This window comes from Tiliqua scincoides, chromosome 1 (genome assembly GCF_035046505.1).
Source record: "Tiliqua scincoides isolate rTilSci1 chromosome 1, rTilSci1.hap2, whole genome shotgun sequence".
In the NCBI taxonomy this organism is placed as follows: Eukaryota; Metazoa; Chordata; class Lepidosauria; order Squamata; family Scincidae; genus Tiliqua; species Tiliqua scincoides.
In genome coordinates, this window is record NC_089821.1 from 274,030,761 (window position 1) to 274,047,003 (window position 16,243).

General features: G+C 45.8%; 1 pseudogene; it reads left to right on the top strand.

Moving 5' to 3' along the window:
- The first annotated feature begins 432 nt into the window (after positions 1 to 432).
- LOC136637197 (5S ribosomal RNA) lies at positions 433 to 552 on the top strand (annotated as a pseudogene).
- Positions 553 to 16,243: the final 15,691 nt, after the last annotated feature.

Sequence of the window (16,243 nt, forward strand, 5' to 3'; positions counted from 1 at the left end):
CCCACAGCAGGGCCACCACTTCTCTCGAGAGAGAGACAGGAGCAGGCCAGTTGTCACAGAATTCAGAGAGAAGACAGAAGCCCTGTGTCACGAGTCGATTGCCACTGCAGAACCACAAGAGGGAGTTTCAATCTACGGGGTGGTGTTTTGCAACAGTTGGGGTAGCAGATGGGCTGGCAAAACTCAGCTGTGGGGGTGGAGGACAGCACGGTTCACTCCTCCGTCTTCTGAAGGAACTGTTAAGATAAACGTGCAATTTGGTGAATTTTCAAATTTCAGTTGTTTTTGTTTTCCCACAATCCAGTCCCTCCCCTCCCCCTCCCCACACTCCCCCACAAAATGCAACTGTGTCCGCATGCCCAGAAGAACAGCTACTGTTGCTTGAGCCCTACTTCAGGAGCACCTGCCCGTCAAGTGAGATTGCAAAGGGGCTCTGACAGCAACTGTTACCCTGCACATGCCCAATCTCATCTGATCTTGGAAGCTAAGCAGGGTCAGGCCTGGTTAGTACTTGGATGGGAGACCTCCAGGGAATACCGGGTGCTGTAGGCTTATACCACAGTCTTTCGAGACTGAAGGTTGCCAACCCATTTCAGCCAGGGAGGGTCCTGCCACCTACACAGAGTCCTAATCCCAGAGAAGTAAAGCATAGCTAGCAGCAAGGTCAGAACTTGGGTTGAGTGTAAATGCTCCCTGGGATTTTGCAGAAACCCTCTCTGGTGATTGCCAGGATGATGTAGTGGTTCTGGTGATGGACTTAGGCCTGAATGATTCAATTTCAAGTCCCCCCACTGAGCCACAAAGCTTCCTGGGTGACCTTGGGCCAGTCACTATCACTCAGCCTAACTTATCTCACAAGGCTGTTGTGAGGAGAGAAAGGAGGGAAGGAATTATGTATGTATACCACCCTGAGCTCCTCGGGCGAATGGCGGTATAAAAATGTGGAAACAGAATAGAATAGATAGAAAGGGAGGAAATGTGAACTGGAGCAAAGAAAGAAAGTTCCTCTGAGAACTTTAACCCAGTTTTAGTTAAAACCAATTTTCTAACCGTGTCTGAATCAATATCGCCAGGTCACCACCAGGACTCCAGGCAGGCAGGCAAGACTGGGTTTTAAGACCATTTTAAACAATATTTGAGCAACTTGCTAGCTGTGATTCTGTGTTTGGTCCCTTGTTGGTAGGGTTGCATGTAAGCTCAGGCTCTTTCAAGACATAGAGCTGAGGATAAGCAGGTCAGCAGGGAGGTAGTGACAGGTGTGACTAGGAATTTAGGACAGACAGAAGCAATACTGAAGCTCTCATGACTGACTAGGAGTTCTTTTTCTGCAAGAAGATAGTTACTTCAGAATGAACTTGTTTTTCTCCCTTTGTGGTTATACTGTTTTAAATGTGTTTTTACATGTTGTAATTGGAAAATCAAATAAAAATATTTTTTTAAGGGGAGTCAAATCAGAACTTCAGGTAGGGCAGGCAGGGCTTTCAGAAGCAGAATTTCAGAACTGCCAGTACCACGAAATTGACAGGAACATGGTATAACCGAGAATCAAGCTAGTAAGACAGAGACTGCCACATTTGCTATTCATGGGACCTTCCCACTTACATATAAGGTGTGTGTGTGTGTGTGTGTGTGTGTGCGCGCGTGTGCGCTATGGGACCAGAATACCTAAAGGCCTGTCTTCTTCCTTTGAATCAGCTTAAGTCCACTGAAAGAGGGTCCTCTGTGAGTCCTGCAGAATAACAATGTGTGAGGTGGGGTGAGGAGGTATCCCTAGACAGTAGCCACATTTTTAAGAATTCAAAACAAACACCGTGAATGCACCATGGCCCCATTTGTGGCCATGCCAACTGGAAAAATGGGAGGGATACATGATCACACTTATCTCAAAGCTTGTTTGTCCCTTCCAGTATCTGTGCACGCTCAACAGAAGGATTATGTGGGCAGGTGCAACACATTGATCTCAATGGTGCCTATGCTCAATAGTTCTCTTATTCCCTCAACTTTGGGAAGGAGGTGAAGACAGCTAAACACAGATGTATGGCTATGCAGGTAGCTGTTCACGTACAGGTAATGGCACTGATCCTTGTATAATTTTTGTTGAATATTTATTGAGATACAAAATACCAAACAAATAATCTGTTTATTGCTGTCCTCTCCCACTGTAAATACATATGCCTTGATTAAATCACTTTAATTAACCACAGCCGGATTTTATTTCAGTGTGATGCCTTCACGTTGTTTGCATAGGTACAGTGACATTCGGGTTGCATGATAAGTGGTAAATAAAACTGTAGGTCAAACCGTACTTGTATGTCTTTCCAACTATTATCACTTCAGCTTTTGAATAACATTTATTCTGTAATTAATGGTTGTCAGCCTGTAATTTTCCTCTCCCCCAGTCATGACTTGGAACACTTCACATTTTTCATTAATTTTCACAGTGTTTACAACATATACATGTAGTTATAGTGTACAGGTTTTGTTTTTTAAAATGAAAAACCACCCAACCACACACAATTTGCATTGAGTTTGCTCAATACTCCATGCCCAAGAGGGAGGAAGAGAGCAGAGCAGGGTTCTCTTCAGTGTTATGCCACATTCTTATCTCTTTCCTTGAATGTATCCTCTGCTTCCCTCTTTGCACATTGTTTTCTGTCCTTCTGAAGAGAATGAGCTATGAACTGGAAGTCCCCCATTTCAAATTCCAGTTTGGACTAGGAATTTAGGAGTCCAGTATGGAATCTAGGATCAAACCAGACAAGACATTGAATTCTTCAGTGTCGGGTTTGGGGTTTACCTGACCACCCACAAAATAAACACGCCAGAGAGGCTTAGGAGAATGGGCCACTTTATTAAAAATATATACATCAAACAGCACAGGAAACCAAACTCCACCCCCAGCATGTGGGCATCTGTAGGCATCTAATTGAGAGGGAAATAGTGCTAACCATCTGCCTCCCCCAGGTCCGAATGGGCATCATATTCTGACTCCAAGCTGCACTCAGTCATAGACTGAATGAGCTTATCACGGCTAACCCGTATGGGGTTGAGGCAGCTGAACAAGGCAGATTCCCATAGACCAGGCCTTATGGGACTCTATCCTTCCAACCAGGGGGCTTGACAGTCAGCCTCACCAACCTAGGCAAGTTTTGTCTGAGAGGTCCTGGCTTACCTCCTGACCTTGCTTTCCTTAAAATGTACACCAATCATTCAACCCTATCTACCTGGCCCACATGCCCAAAAGGGAATTCAACAACAACAGGAGAACATCCACACCTCAAAGATTCTGATCCAGCTCCCCCAGGTCAACCAGCTAATCTCAGACTGGGCACAGCGTGGGAGGGAGGGCTTAGCATCCTGAATCAACTGAGAGCAGCCAGGACCAAAGCCCCACCAATCAGGTGAGGGTACGTTTGCACCTCTGGCTGGCAAACTCTCCACAGGGCCAGACAAAGGCAGTGGCACTGCTGATGTGTGTCACAAAAAAGATTTTAAAGTAAAAATAATGGCTCTGCCTGGGTTGGGACCATAGTGCAGTATGAGGAGGTGTTTACTTCTGTGCATTTTCTCCTTAGGACCCCCCCCCCCACTTCCCAAAGTTGCTATGGGCCGCTAAGTCATAACAAACAGTTTCAATAGTACCTTCAGTTTCCATAGTATCATATGAGCTTCAGAAGGAGGAGGAATTTCAGCAGGAAAAGAGCGCGGTGGTAAAAGGTCTCATCTGTATGATCCCAATCTGGAGCTCCTACGTGGCTGCTATTTTTATTTTAAAGAAAACCCCAAACTAAAAGATGACATCTAGAACGAGGCATTTTGGGGTGGGGCAAGGGCAGGGCAGTGGGTGAATGGGGCCTTGGGGGGGGGGTGGAACTGGCTTTGGCAACTTAGTCCGGATCCTAATTCCCCCACCCAGAGAGCCCATCATTACTGCTTGGATTTGTGCCAGTGATTTCCCTGGCACAGATCCAAGTAGCCTCATAGGGGTGGCTGGCACACCACGCAGAGTAAGAGGAAAATCATCCCCTTACTTCAAGTTGCATGCCAGCCACCTCATACCCTGCACTGGATACAGTACAGGCCACTTGGCATGCCTGTCCAGCACCGGTTAGGATTGGGCTGCGGATGTGATTTTACTGGTGAGACAAAACAAATTCCAGTTTTATTAACACTCTTTTATGAATGAAAAGGTTGCTGTTACCTGATTGTAAACTGATTAGCTCTGGAGATATAACCTCATGCTTCTTTGTTAACTAATAAGCTAAACAAATTAAATTAAGTGGGGCTGTCCCTTTCTCTTTCATTACAAGGAAAGCCCTGGAAGGTTCAGCTAAGTGTATTCCTTATGTGAACATGCTAAAATGACAGAAATAATTTTATACAACAGTCAGACAGACAAATTTGTGCTGATTGTCTGTATTTTTTTTAAGAAGAACAGTGAAATAAATAAAAGAAAGAGCCTGGCCTAGAGACTAGAGTAAATCACAAAAGTGATCTCAAGTGAACAGAGATAGATTTCTGGAATACGGTGTGCAATGAAACCACTGACCTCTCTTACGAGGGTTCATGTCTTTCTCTACAGAAACAGATGGGTAATAGCATAATGCCAAAATCATGCGCTACATAATATGGACCCCGTGATTGCAGACCTGATTGCTTGCCATATGGTAACTGAAGGGTTGAGAAAGAAAATGGGATGATATGCAAACCTTTTAAAAAGCAACATTTTTATGGAATGGCCATTACATTAAAACCCAAACTCGGCAAATGGAAGGGAAGGGAAACTGCAGTGAATAATGATGAAATAACAAAGCAATAAAGGGGAGGAAGAAGGAGCTGAACCGTACAGATTTTCCCTTTCCTTGTTTTCAATATGCAAAATAATGCTGCCCTGAAAGTTGTTGGGAGGTTTATTTTATTGTGTTGCTCTGCACGGTGTGATGGGTGTTCGGTGTAAGTTGCAGGGACATGAATGCCTTCAAAGCAGAGATCTAGGCAGGAGGGCAATGCAGAAGTGGCTAGGTAGAAACAACCAAATTGAAATGGGGGGCACTACTGGTGCTTGGTCCACCCATCTTATCCGACAGATGGAAACAGGAATGTGCTTCCACACCTATACAACAGATCCTTGTTCTTACGGTGAAGAATGAGTCAAAGAACATGGAGAAAACAGCCACTCTATGTTGATGTTCCTGTGCTTTCATATTCTGCCTTTCTTCTGCAATAGAATTCAAGGTGCTTTATCTAGGAATGGTGGGGTGCCCTATCTGCACTGACCTCTGCCACTTGGAAGCATATGCTTGTGTCCATTCTCCACCCCCTCCCAGGTTCACTGTCACAAAAAAGATGTTAAGGGCCTAATCCTATCCTATGTTCCAGTGCTGATGCAGCCATGCCAAAGGGGTGCGTGCTGCATCCTGCTGTAGGGGGCCTGTCACGGAGGATTCCTCAAGATAAGGAAACATTTGTTCCCTTATGTCAGGGCTGCATTGTGGCTGCATCAGCACTGGAACATTGGATAGGATTGGGCTCTAAAGCTCCCATTGTCTTCCTTCTCTGTCTCCAAGCTTTCCCTCCATCTCGCTCAAGCGCCAGGAGAAAGATGGTGAAGTTCATTTCTTCTCCAGTTGAGCTTTAAATGCCTCCCAGCAGACTCTCCCTGCCCCTTCCTTTGCTTCACAGATCATCCAGCCCACCCACCTAACTTGGCCAAGCAGTGTTTTGCCCACCTCTTTCTACCCCCTTCCCCACTGGCAGACATTGGCTTCCATGGCCAGGGCAACTGCTCTGCTCTTGTGCTGATTGATCAGGTGTGGCTTGTCTTTGTTGGGTGTCTGAGGCTCTGGCCAGATTGCAAAAGGCTGCAGGTGGGGGAGACAGTCGCTTTCCCAGCTCTCCATTCCACAATATTTTGTTTTAGGTCCCTTCGTCATTCCAGTGGCAGCCAGTGATGTGGAGAATGGGGAAAGGGGAACTGTACATACTTACACATTGTGGCACATGCTTCTACCATTTATGTCTTTGCTTTTAAAAAAAAAAGAATTATACCCCAGCCTTCTCTTTCTGGACTCTGGGTATCTTACAACATATAATTAATTTTTTTTTAAAAAATCAATTAATAGCAGTAATAGAATACAAAAGCAAGATAGAGGGAGATAAAAATCAAATAACCCCCGAAGTAGTGTTGCAAAAGTGTGCCAAAAGAAGTGAGTCTGTGACGGGTCTTGGAAGATTGCCAGCAGGGCACCTGCTACACCTCACATGGCAGGATGTTCCATAAGGTGAGGGCCACGATGGGGAACACCCTCCCAGAGTCACCACCAATTGCACCTCAGAAAGTGGTGGAAGCCACAAGAGGACTTGACTGAAGAACTTGCAGGATGAGCAGGTATCTGTGATAGAGAGGCTTCCTGAGGCCTCTAATCCTAAGTCAGTGGTTTTCAAACTCTCCGGGAGAGTTTTAGCTGCTCTAAGTTCTTTCGGGGGCGGGGGGGGGAGGCAGCAGGGGTGGGTGGAAGGCAGCGGCACGATCCCCAGGATCGCGCCGCTCAGGGGGCTGCAGGGGCTTGGGTGCACTTATCCAAGCCTCCTGCAGCCTCCCCGGAGTGCGGGGAGCCTGGTGTGACCTTTGGCAGGGCTCCCCACAGCGGTGAAAGTGAAAGTGGAGCGATCATGCCCCGCCTAAAGCAGAAGTGGAGCACGATCACTCCGCTTTCACTTTCACTGCTGCGGGAAGCCCAACCTAAGGTCGCACTGGGCTCCCTACACTCCGGGGAGGCTGCAGGTAAGTGAACCCAAGCCTCTACAGCCCCCTGAGCGGCACAATCCTAGGGATCCCACCGCTGCCTTCTCCCTGCTTCCAGGCTGCCCCTGCCCCTTAAAAGGGCAGAGACCAGGGCCCACAGGCTGGAGTGTCGCGACACCCCAGTTTGAAAAGCCCTGTCCTAAGCCATGTCAGGCTTTAATGATAACAACCAACATCTTGAATTGCACCTGGAAACATATTGGTATCTAAGGCAGTTCCATCAGCAGAGGCGTTACGTAGTCAGTTGGCACCTGTCAGTCCAAGCAGCTGCTATTTGCACCAGCGGAAATTTTTGGAGGGCTGTCATAACCAGCCCAACACAGAGCATATTACAGTAAGCCAAATGCAAGGTAACTGAGGCCAAGCTAACCATGACCAGATCTAACAGAGAGAGAAATGGGTGCTGCTGGTGCACCAGCTGAAGCTGGTCACAGGCCCTCCTGACCACAGCCACCACCTCTGCATGCAGGAGCAATGCTGGAGCCAAGCTGCACACTGGATCCCATGGGGAGTGAAAGCAGTGTGCTAACAACAACAACAACGTCAATTTGTTAAATATCTTTTCATGTTAAAATATATGTAATCTCACAAACTGCCCAATCCTACCCTGTGCCAGGACAGGCAGGCTGACTGCCTGCATGAGCAAGCAGGTTACGTGCAGGCTGGAGCACAACTTGGGGTAAGAGGATTTTTTACCCGTTACCCCATGTTACACGCCAGCTGCCCCTTAGATTTGTGCCAGCAATTTCACTAGTGCCAATCCAAGCAGCCCGTGTAAGATCAACCGGGCTGGGAACAGGGGTTAGGATCTGGCCTAAGGTGCCGAGGTTGGTCCCCCCCGCCTCCCAGCCTGGTCTGGTCCACCCACCGGCCCTTCTTCCTCCCACTTTGCCCCTCCTAAAATGCCTCTGTTCCGCTCTCCTGCTACCCTCTCCAACCCCCCATGCTGGCCTTCTTAGACTGGAATGAACTTGCTGGGTCTGGGCAACGCAGGGCCTGGATCTGGCCTCCGAAAGCCAGTGCATGTCCATGCACTGGCTCAGTCAACTCTAAAGGGGATGTGAATGTGCTTTATGGCACATTTGCAACACTCCTGAGTTGGCACAACAGACTTGCGCGAGCCTATCTCCTCTATATTGCATCCTGAATCTCATTGATGAGTTCACATAATCTCATTGAATCCCATAAGATATGGGAGAATGATTAAAGTTTTCCTAATTGTGTGTGAAACTTGCATGTGAGAGAACATCATTTCAGCCTTCAGGCTATGAAGTGCTTGATGCAATTCAATAAGCAAAATGTACAGGGAAAAATAAACCTGGGGTGTGGTCAAAGGGGTATTTGTGGGGTAGAGGAGGTAGATGGCAAAAGAGGTGTAATGGCTAGTAGAATATGGCAGCCCTCCTATCCCTTCCTTTCCCAACTAGTTGATCTAGGGCATATATGAGTGCAGGTCTCCACTGCCACCATCTTGGAGAAAAGTCAGATAGAGATCACCTTGGAAACATCCATCCCTGGTATATAAAGGGGTTCCCTAATCTGAAAGATCTTTACTTGTGCAAAAATCAAAACAAACAATAGTGAGGACTGAACCGTGTGGGTAACCCACAGTTTAAGGAACTGAGAGCAAGCAGGCAATAAAAAGAAGCTTATTTAAGGGGCTGGATGAACAAGGAAAATAAAAGGGAAAGGGATGCAGTTGATTAAAAACAAACCCCAAGTTAATATGTTTTGGGGCTGTCCCAAAACATGGTTGGGCGAAGTTGGCACAGAGCTTAATGCTCCAGACCTATTTGGATGCCACATTGATGTTGCATGGATGCTGGTGCAATGTCCATCTTATTTTGAGCTCATCCTGGCAATGCCACACCAATGGCTTACTGACACTGGCGGTAAAAGGGCCAAATGCCAAACTTGCCCTGTCCTTCCTAGTAACCCTGTGACACAACACCCTGCTTTGGTGTGTCCATGGAAACACCAATACAGCTTGCTATCCATGGAGTAATGTCCTGACAACAGCACATCATTGCCATGACATTGGTGCATCATCATGACATTGGTGCGTGAACCTTTTGCTAATTTGTGGACATGACTCACTGGTGACAAAGTAGAGGCGACAACCAAAAGCAGCTCTGTGTGCACTGTTAAAAAAAAAGAAAAACTGAGGTTTGTTGGTGTTATATTGTTGGCTAGTTGGAGGAATGAGGATCACCTGAGGTCTGTCATTCTACCCCCTGGTGGTCTTGGCAATTCAATTGGTGGGCACATGCCAATCGCAGCAGGATTGGCTAGGATCTCCCAGATACCTCTGGAGAAGCTAGACATGAAGAAAGTGAATCCACATACTACTTCTCTGGGATGCACTGTGGTCCTTCTATAAAATTATGTCTTTTGCATCAAAAAGCTCAAGGTTACTGTTGACAGATGCTCCCATCATTTTTAAGAGGCTGAGATGTTACAGAAATCTCTGGGAGTTTCAGAAAGTCCAAAATAGGAGCAAATACACAGAGAATAGGGGAGATCAAGACTTTTCATTAATTAGGGCCATAAATTGGATCCAGAAAATAATAATATTGAAGGAAAGGCCATGAAAACAAAACTGACCAAGAGTCAAGTTTCTATTAGAATTTTGTACAAAAAAAATTCCCTGATCACAGTCAAATCTTGAAATTAATATTATTAAGAATATTGATATGCCCTTTTTCAACAAAAAGCAGTTCACATATCAAAATAAATGAAAAAAAATAATGTAACGATTGTTTTGCCAAATTCCCATTCTAAACTTGGCCCATTCTAAATTTATGCTCACTTTAAGCTGATTAGTCCCTCTGGCTCAAGCACAGCAAGCTCTAGCAGTGTATAAACCTACTGCTGTACCCCAGCACCAATGGGAAGATAACTAGTGGGTATCTTGCCTTTGGGGCTGCAAGGTCCATCTTCCCAATCCTCAAAGCAACAGCGCTTTTCAGTGCAGCAGCTTTCCACCACTCAGCAGTCTCTTGTTCAGCTAGTTTGCCAGGCAGTCAGTTAGTCCATTAGCCAATTCGTTAGTACATTAGCTAGTCCGTAAGTCAGTCCACTGGTTCGTTGTCCGTCTGCCAGTCCTTCCATGTACCAGTTCGTGAGTCCGTCTGCCAGTCTGTTGGTCTGTCAGCCAGTCAATCAGTCAGTTTAGTTTGATCCTCCTTCCTTCCTATAAGCTTTCCTCCTTCTACTACCCACAAACTCTTACTGCTTCCGGTGCTGCTTTTTCCCCTGTAATGATCTGGCTGCCTCTAGTGACTGTAGCTGTGCAGCACACCCACTGCTAATTAGAGTCCAGGGATTAACCCTCAGGTTCCTGGCTGATCCTGAGCAAGGGGCCACTGCTAGTGCCACACTATCTCCTTGAGAATCTTCCGCGATTCCAATATAGTGATTTGTGCACATTCCTGCTTGAAAACTGCTTCCTCCCTTGATGACACTGTTGTCCATTATTACAGCCATAGTCCATCACTCATCTGACACCTGTCTCATTGCCCCTCCCTCACTCCCTGTTTTTGAGTTTGGACTGTCAGAGTTCCAATGAAATACAGTTCATTCCTTTGTCCAGAGACAGGAAATACAATATCTGGATATTCTTCCAGAGACATCTCTGTAGATTTTCCTTCAAAGGAAAAGGAAGTGGCTCCCATCATGAACTGCCATTATAACTAGGAAGTCTCAAACTGTCACAGTGTTTTTGGTTTTCAAGAAGCAAGAGTCCCTCCTTTGGACTATATAAGACTTTTCATTAGTTGCCTAATTATATCACATTCTGCAGCCTAACGACAGATGACAAGCGGTGTGTCAAAGCCCTTAAGACATTTTTAGTATGGTAGAAGAGATTTCCATTTCGCTTGATGAGAGATGTGCTTCGATACGTATGGATCCCTTGAGACATTTCACTGGTGTTATCCAAACGCGTTTGGCCGCTGTTGAAATTCCATAGAAGTCTTCCCAAGTAGGGACCACTGAATTTACCTCCAAATTTCATTTTAGATGAAATTTGAAGATAGCCCATATCCTATCCGCCTTGGCCATTGGGTAGATAGCTTCTTCACTAGTCAGACTTACTTTATTTGTATACTGATTTGTTTCCTGATTCACACTCACCTTTTTGCTGCCTATTTGTTTCTGGAACATTGAGGACTGGGTGGTTTACCATAAAAGGGAGCAGTGTGACATTTTCTTTAGGAATAAAGGAAGCTGCCAACTGTTGGTATGTCTAGCTCAATATTGTTCACATTAAATGGCAGTGGCTCTCCAGGGATTCAGGCAGCAGTTCTTCTCTGCTGGAGGTGCCGGAGATTGAAACTGGGGCGTTCTATGTACAAAGCATGTGCTTTACCATTGAGCTATGGTCCCTTAAGCCCACTGGATTTCTGAGGGGGGGGGAATACTAAGGGCACAATCCTAGAAATGACTTGGGTTGTGCCAGCCCAGGAGGGTTGCAAACGTGCCATAAGACACTCCTTGAGAGGAAGGCTGACGGTGGTCTAAATGCTGAGTCATTTAGTTATGATGATAGCAGCAGGAAAAAGATTATATTGCAGATTATTTTCTACACTTAGACTCTATTTTCTATCCATTTTGTCATTAGGATAGGGAGTGCCTCAACCTGATTATCCTGTTCAACTTGGCTAGAATTGTGCTGTCCTACCTGTTTGTCCTCCCTCAATGAGTAGAGCCGGTATAGGGTTAGGGCAGCCCAATCCTAACCTGTGCTGGCACAGCCAGGCAGCACTGCTTGTGCTGTATCCTGCACAGGTTAGGAAGCAGCTAGAGATATCCTTGGGGTAAAGAGGTATATTTTCCTCCCATGGGGCTTCTCAGATCTATTTAGCTGGCACAATCCAGGAAGCCCAGTGTAATACTGGGTGGACTGGGAGGGGGTGGTTAGGATATGGTGCAGTCATGCTCTGCCAATCCTGCCCTGGTCTAGGACAGGGGTGCCCAAACCCTGGCCCTGGGGCCACTTGCTCTCAAGGACTCCCAATCCGGCCCTCAAGGGGGCCCCAGACTTGCTGGAGCCTGCACTGGCCTGATGCAACTGCTCTCAGCGTGATGGCCAACTGTTCGAACTCCTGAGCTCCAACACAGCATGAGCTGTGGGACAAGGGCTCCCTCCACTGCTTGCTGTTTCACATCTGTGATGCAGCAGCGGCAGCAAAGGAAAGGTTGGCCTTGCTTTGTGCAAGGCCTTTTATAGGTCTTCAGCTATTGCAAGAACTTCATTCATTCATATAAGTTCCATCTCTAATATATTCATTTATGTAAATTTATTCAAATTTGAAACATAAATAATTCTTTTTTCCCCGCCCCCGACACAGTGTCAGAGAGATGATGTGGCCCTCCTGCCAAAAAGTTTGGACACCCCTGGGCTAGGAAGTAAAAAATTTTCTTACTTTTCTTACTTACTCCCCCCCCCCCCCGGTTGCCAATGAATCTTCTCAGGCCCATTTTTGCTGTTTTGCTGGCATAAATCTGAGGAGATGCAGGGGGCATCAGGCTGGAAAATCAGGGACAGCATCCTGGTGCTCGCTGCTGCCACAGTGATTCACCCCCTCCAGCCCCTGAACTGCCTCCTGCCCTCCCCACCCAGAACCTCTGATCTGTCCACCACCTGCTCATGACGCACCCCAGCTGGCACCTTACCTGCTCTAATGTGGGCTGGGATCATGTGTGATGAGTGCCTGGAGCCTCTTGCTATTTCCCTCAGCGACTCTGACACACACAATCGGGCACAACTGTTGCACTGCTGTTAGAGGATTTACAGCAGCCAATTGGCATGTTTGCTACTGTAGGCCCTTTATAGGATTGGGACATCTGTCTGGTCATTTTGTCACATGTCCATCTTGCAAGATGGTAATACCTATCCCAGTGGCATAGCTAGTGGGGAGGGGGCAGTCCGCCCTGGGTACCACCCTTGGGGAGGGTGACACCACAAATATCCCAACATCGCTAACTTCATGGAGGTTGGGAGTAACTCAATCATGCTATATACCATTGAATGTGGAATTGCCAGCGGAATGCAATGCAAAAAACCAGAGTGAAATATCTCCTTTCTATCAAAAGTTATGGCCAAAAAACCGGAAACAAAAAATGCATGGACCCCTAAGGAAAATGAAACTGAGCCATATCACGCATTTACTCGTGAGTAGGCGAACTTGCCATAATTTGTCGGAAAGGGCAGACTGCGAGGAATCCAATGACACTAGAATGGTTCCTATCCAATGAAAGCAGCCCCCAAAAATCACCCAAGAATGAAGTCCCTCCCTCCAAGCAGATGGATGTATTGAGCCCTATGGAAGGCAAAAGTGAGTCACATGGTCGTGTTTACTCACGGGTAAGAAAATATGCCTTGGCTCCTGGTCAAGTCAGGCAAAGGGGATTGCAAGGCTAGCTGCATGGTCCCCATCTGATGAAAGTGGAGCTCAACAAATGCTCCGAAAAGCAGCACCCCCCCCCCAAAAAAAAAAGAATAAAACAGGCTTCAGCTGGTAAGGTCCATTTTATTTGTTTCTAGACTTGTAAAGCCAGGTGAGTCCTGATAGTGCTATGCTTGAAATATAAGAATTTACACTGAACTGGGCACTGGGGAGGGCTGAAAATCTCACTGATATTTTATGGGGGGGTGTGTGTGTTCTTGCAGGAACGCTACAAATAAAATTCGCTTGGTGGAACAGGGCTGGCTTCCCCTTATTTAATTATTTGTTTTTCTTTAATTATTTATAATTATATATACCATTTATGTTATATTTAAATGTATATAATGTATATAATGTTATATGTTATAACATATAACATTATAATGTTATAATGTATAAATGTATATAATGTTATATACCATTTGATGCAGAATTTCATCCATTGCTTGTGGGGAAAAAATTCACTGCATCTTTTTTCTGGCCATTATTATTATTCATTTCAAATCCTGAGCTACTTAGAGGAAGGGTGGTATAAAAATGTGAATGAATGAATGAATGAATGAATCAATCAATTCATAATTAAATAATTAATTATGTCATACGGGGTAACAAAAATTTATGGGCCCTGGGTGTCAAATGACCTAGCTACGCCACTGGCCTATCCCAGAGAATCATAGTAGAGTCCAAAGGTGCTCTTTGTGACAGTCCCTTCAGTGTAACTGCAATAGGTTCTGAATTTCTTTTAAGAGCCCATTCTGACCTACTTAAGAAGCAAGCAAAGCCTGCGTTATGTATTTAGGTCAAGTATTGTGTTTGAGCTGCTCATTGCTCTTGTCATAGTCTGGCTTACTGTGGAAACCACAAATATATGACTGATATAAACACTCCATTAGTCAAAGAATGTTATTGTCACTGGCAATTAAAACAAAAACTGTCATTGTTACAATCTTTCTGTGGTGCTAGAGTGAGATCGCCTCTCAAATGCTGCCCTCCTTTCCCCAACGCTGTGCCAACCTCTGCTCCTCCCATTCTCGAGTGCTCTTGTGCAGCAGTCTACAATTTCGTCTTCCTCTCTGTCTCGCTTTTCTTTCTCTAAATCAAGAGGTGAAAGGAGAAGGAGGAGCTGTGGAGACATGTAGGCAGACAGAAATGGGTGTCTCCCACCAATCTTCTGCCTGAGGGAACCACGTCAGTTGGCCTCATGAATGGGCCAGTGTTGGACCTTGCTGGTAGAGGCCTTGGCACACCGCAAGGAAAGGGGATAGGAAGCATTTGATATACCGCCTCAGGCACCATAAAAACATAAGAACAGCCCCACTGGATCACTCCATAGGCCCATCTAGTTCGGCTTCCTGTATCTCACAGCGGCCCACCAAATGCCCCAGGGAGCACACCAGATAACAAGAGACCTCATCCTGGTGCACTCCCTTGCATCTGGCATTCTGACATAACCCATTTCTAAAATCAGGAGGTTGCACATGCACATCATGGCTTGTAACCCGTAATGGATTTTTCCTCCAGAAACTTGTCCAATCCCCTTTTAAAGGCGTCCAGGTCAGATGCCATCACCACATCCTGTGGCAAGGAGTTCCACAGAGGGCTGAGTAAAGAAATATTTTCTTTTGTCGGTTCTAACTCTCCTAACACTCAAGTTTAGTGGATGTCCCTTGGTTCTGGTGTTATGTGAGAGTGTAAAGAGCATCTCTCTATCCACTCTGTCCATCCCCTGCATAATTTTGAATGTCTCAATCATGTCCCCCCTCAGGCGTCTCTTTTCTAGGATGAAGAGGCCCAAATGCCATAGCCTTTCCTCATAAGGAAGGTGCCCTAGCCCCGTAATCATCTTAGTCGCTCTCTTTTGCACCTTTTCCATTTCCACTATGTCTTTTTTGAGATGTGGCGACCAGAACTGGACACAATACTTCAGGTGTGGCCTTACCCTTGATTTGTACAACGGCATTATAATATTAGCCATTTTGTTCTCAATACCTTTTCTAATGATCCCAAGCCACAGCACATTGGGTTGACACTTTCATAGACCTGTCCACCACCACCCCAAGATCTCTCTCCTGATCTGCCACAGACAGCTCAGAACCCATCAGCCTATATGGTTCACCATATAGACCAGGAGGTCTTTTGAGCTGGTTCTGCAAACTAGGCATGATGTGAGCAATCGATATTTGGAGCTCCTAATGTCCTTTTTCCCTTTCAAAATAGACATGGGGAGCAAACTGAATCAAGGCTACAGCTTCAAGGGGGCAATTGGAGGAATTGGCTTAGAGAAAGCCCCCTCATGATTGTTTTTGGAGAAAGGAAAATATACCAGAGGTTCTAACATTTGAAGTTCTTCCCACCTCAGGCCTAGTTTAGTCCTAAGAGTGTGTTGGTCTAGCAGAGAAGTGCCTGGTCCAAATTTCATGTCAGTTATGACTAACTAGGTGCTCTTAAGCAGGCCAATGTGCATAACCCTCCCCACGTGTAATATGTGGATTCCTAATCTACTGGTCTACCATGCAGGGTGCTTTTAAAGGAATACAGAGATCCCATAGATTAGAGAGGTCTGTGAAGACACAGATAATGTCTGTAAAATGCTATTCACATTTAGGAAAAAATGTTGTCTAAATGCTGAGTCATTTAGTTATGATGATAGCAGCAGGAAAAAGATTATATTGCAGATTATTTTCTACACTTAGACTCTATTTTCTATCCATTTTGTCATTAGGATAGGGAGTGCCTCAACCTGATTATCCTGTTCAACTTGGCTAGAATTGTGCTGTCCTACCTGTTTGTCCTCCCTCAATGAGTAGAGCCGGTATAGGGTTAGGGCAGCCCAATCCTAACCTGTGCTGGCACAGCCAGGCAGCACTGCTTGTGCTGTATCCTGCACAGGTTAGGAAGCAGCTAGAGATATCCTTGGGGTAAAGAGGTATATTTTCCTCCCATGGGGCTTCTCAGATCTATTTAGCTGGCACAATCCAGGAAGCCCAGT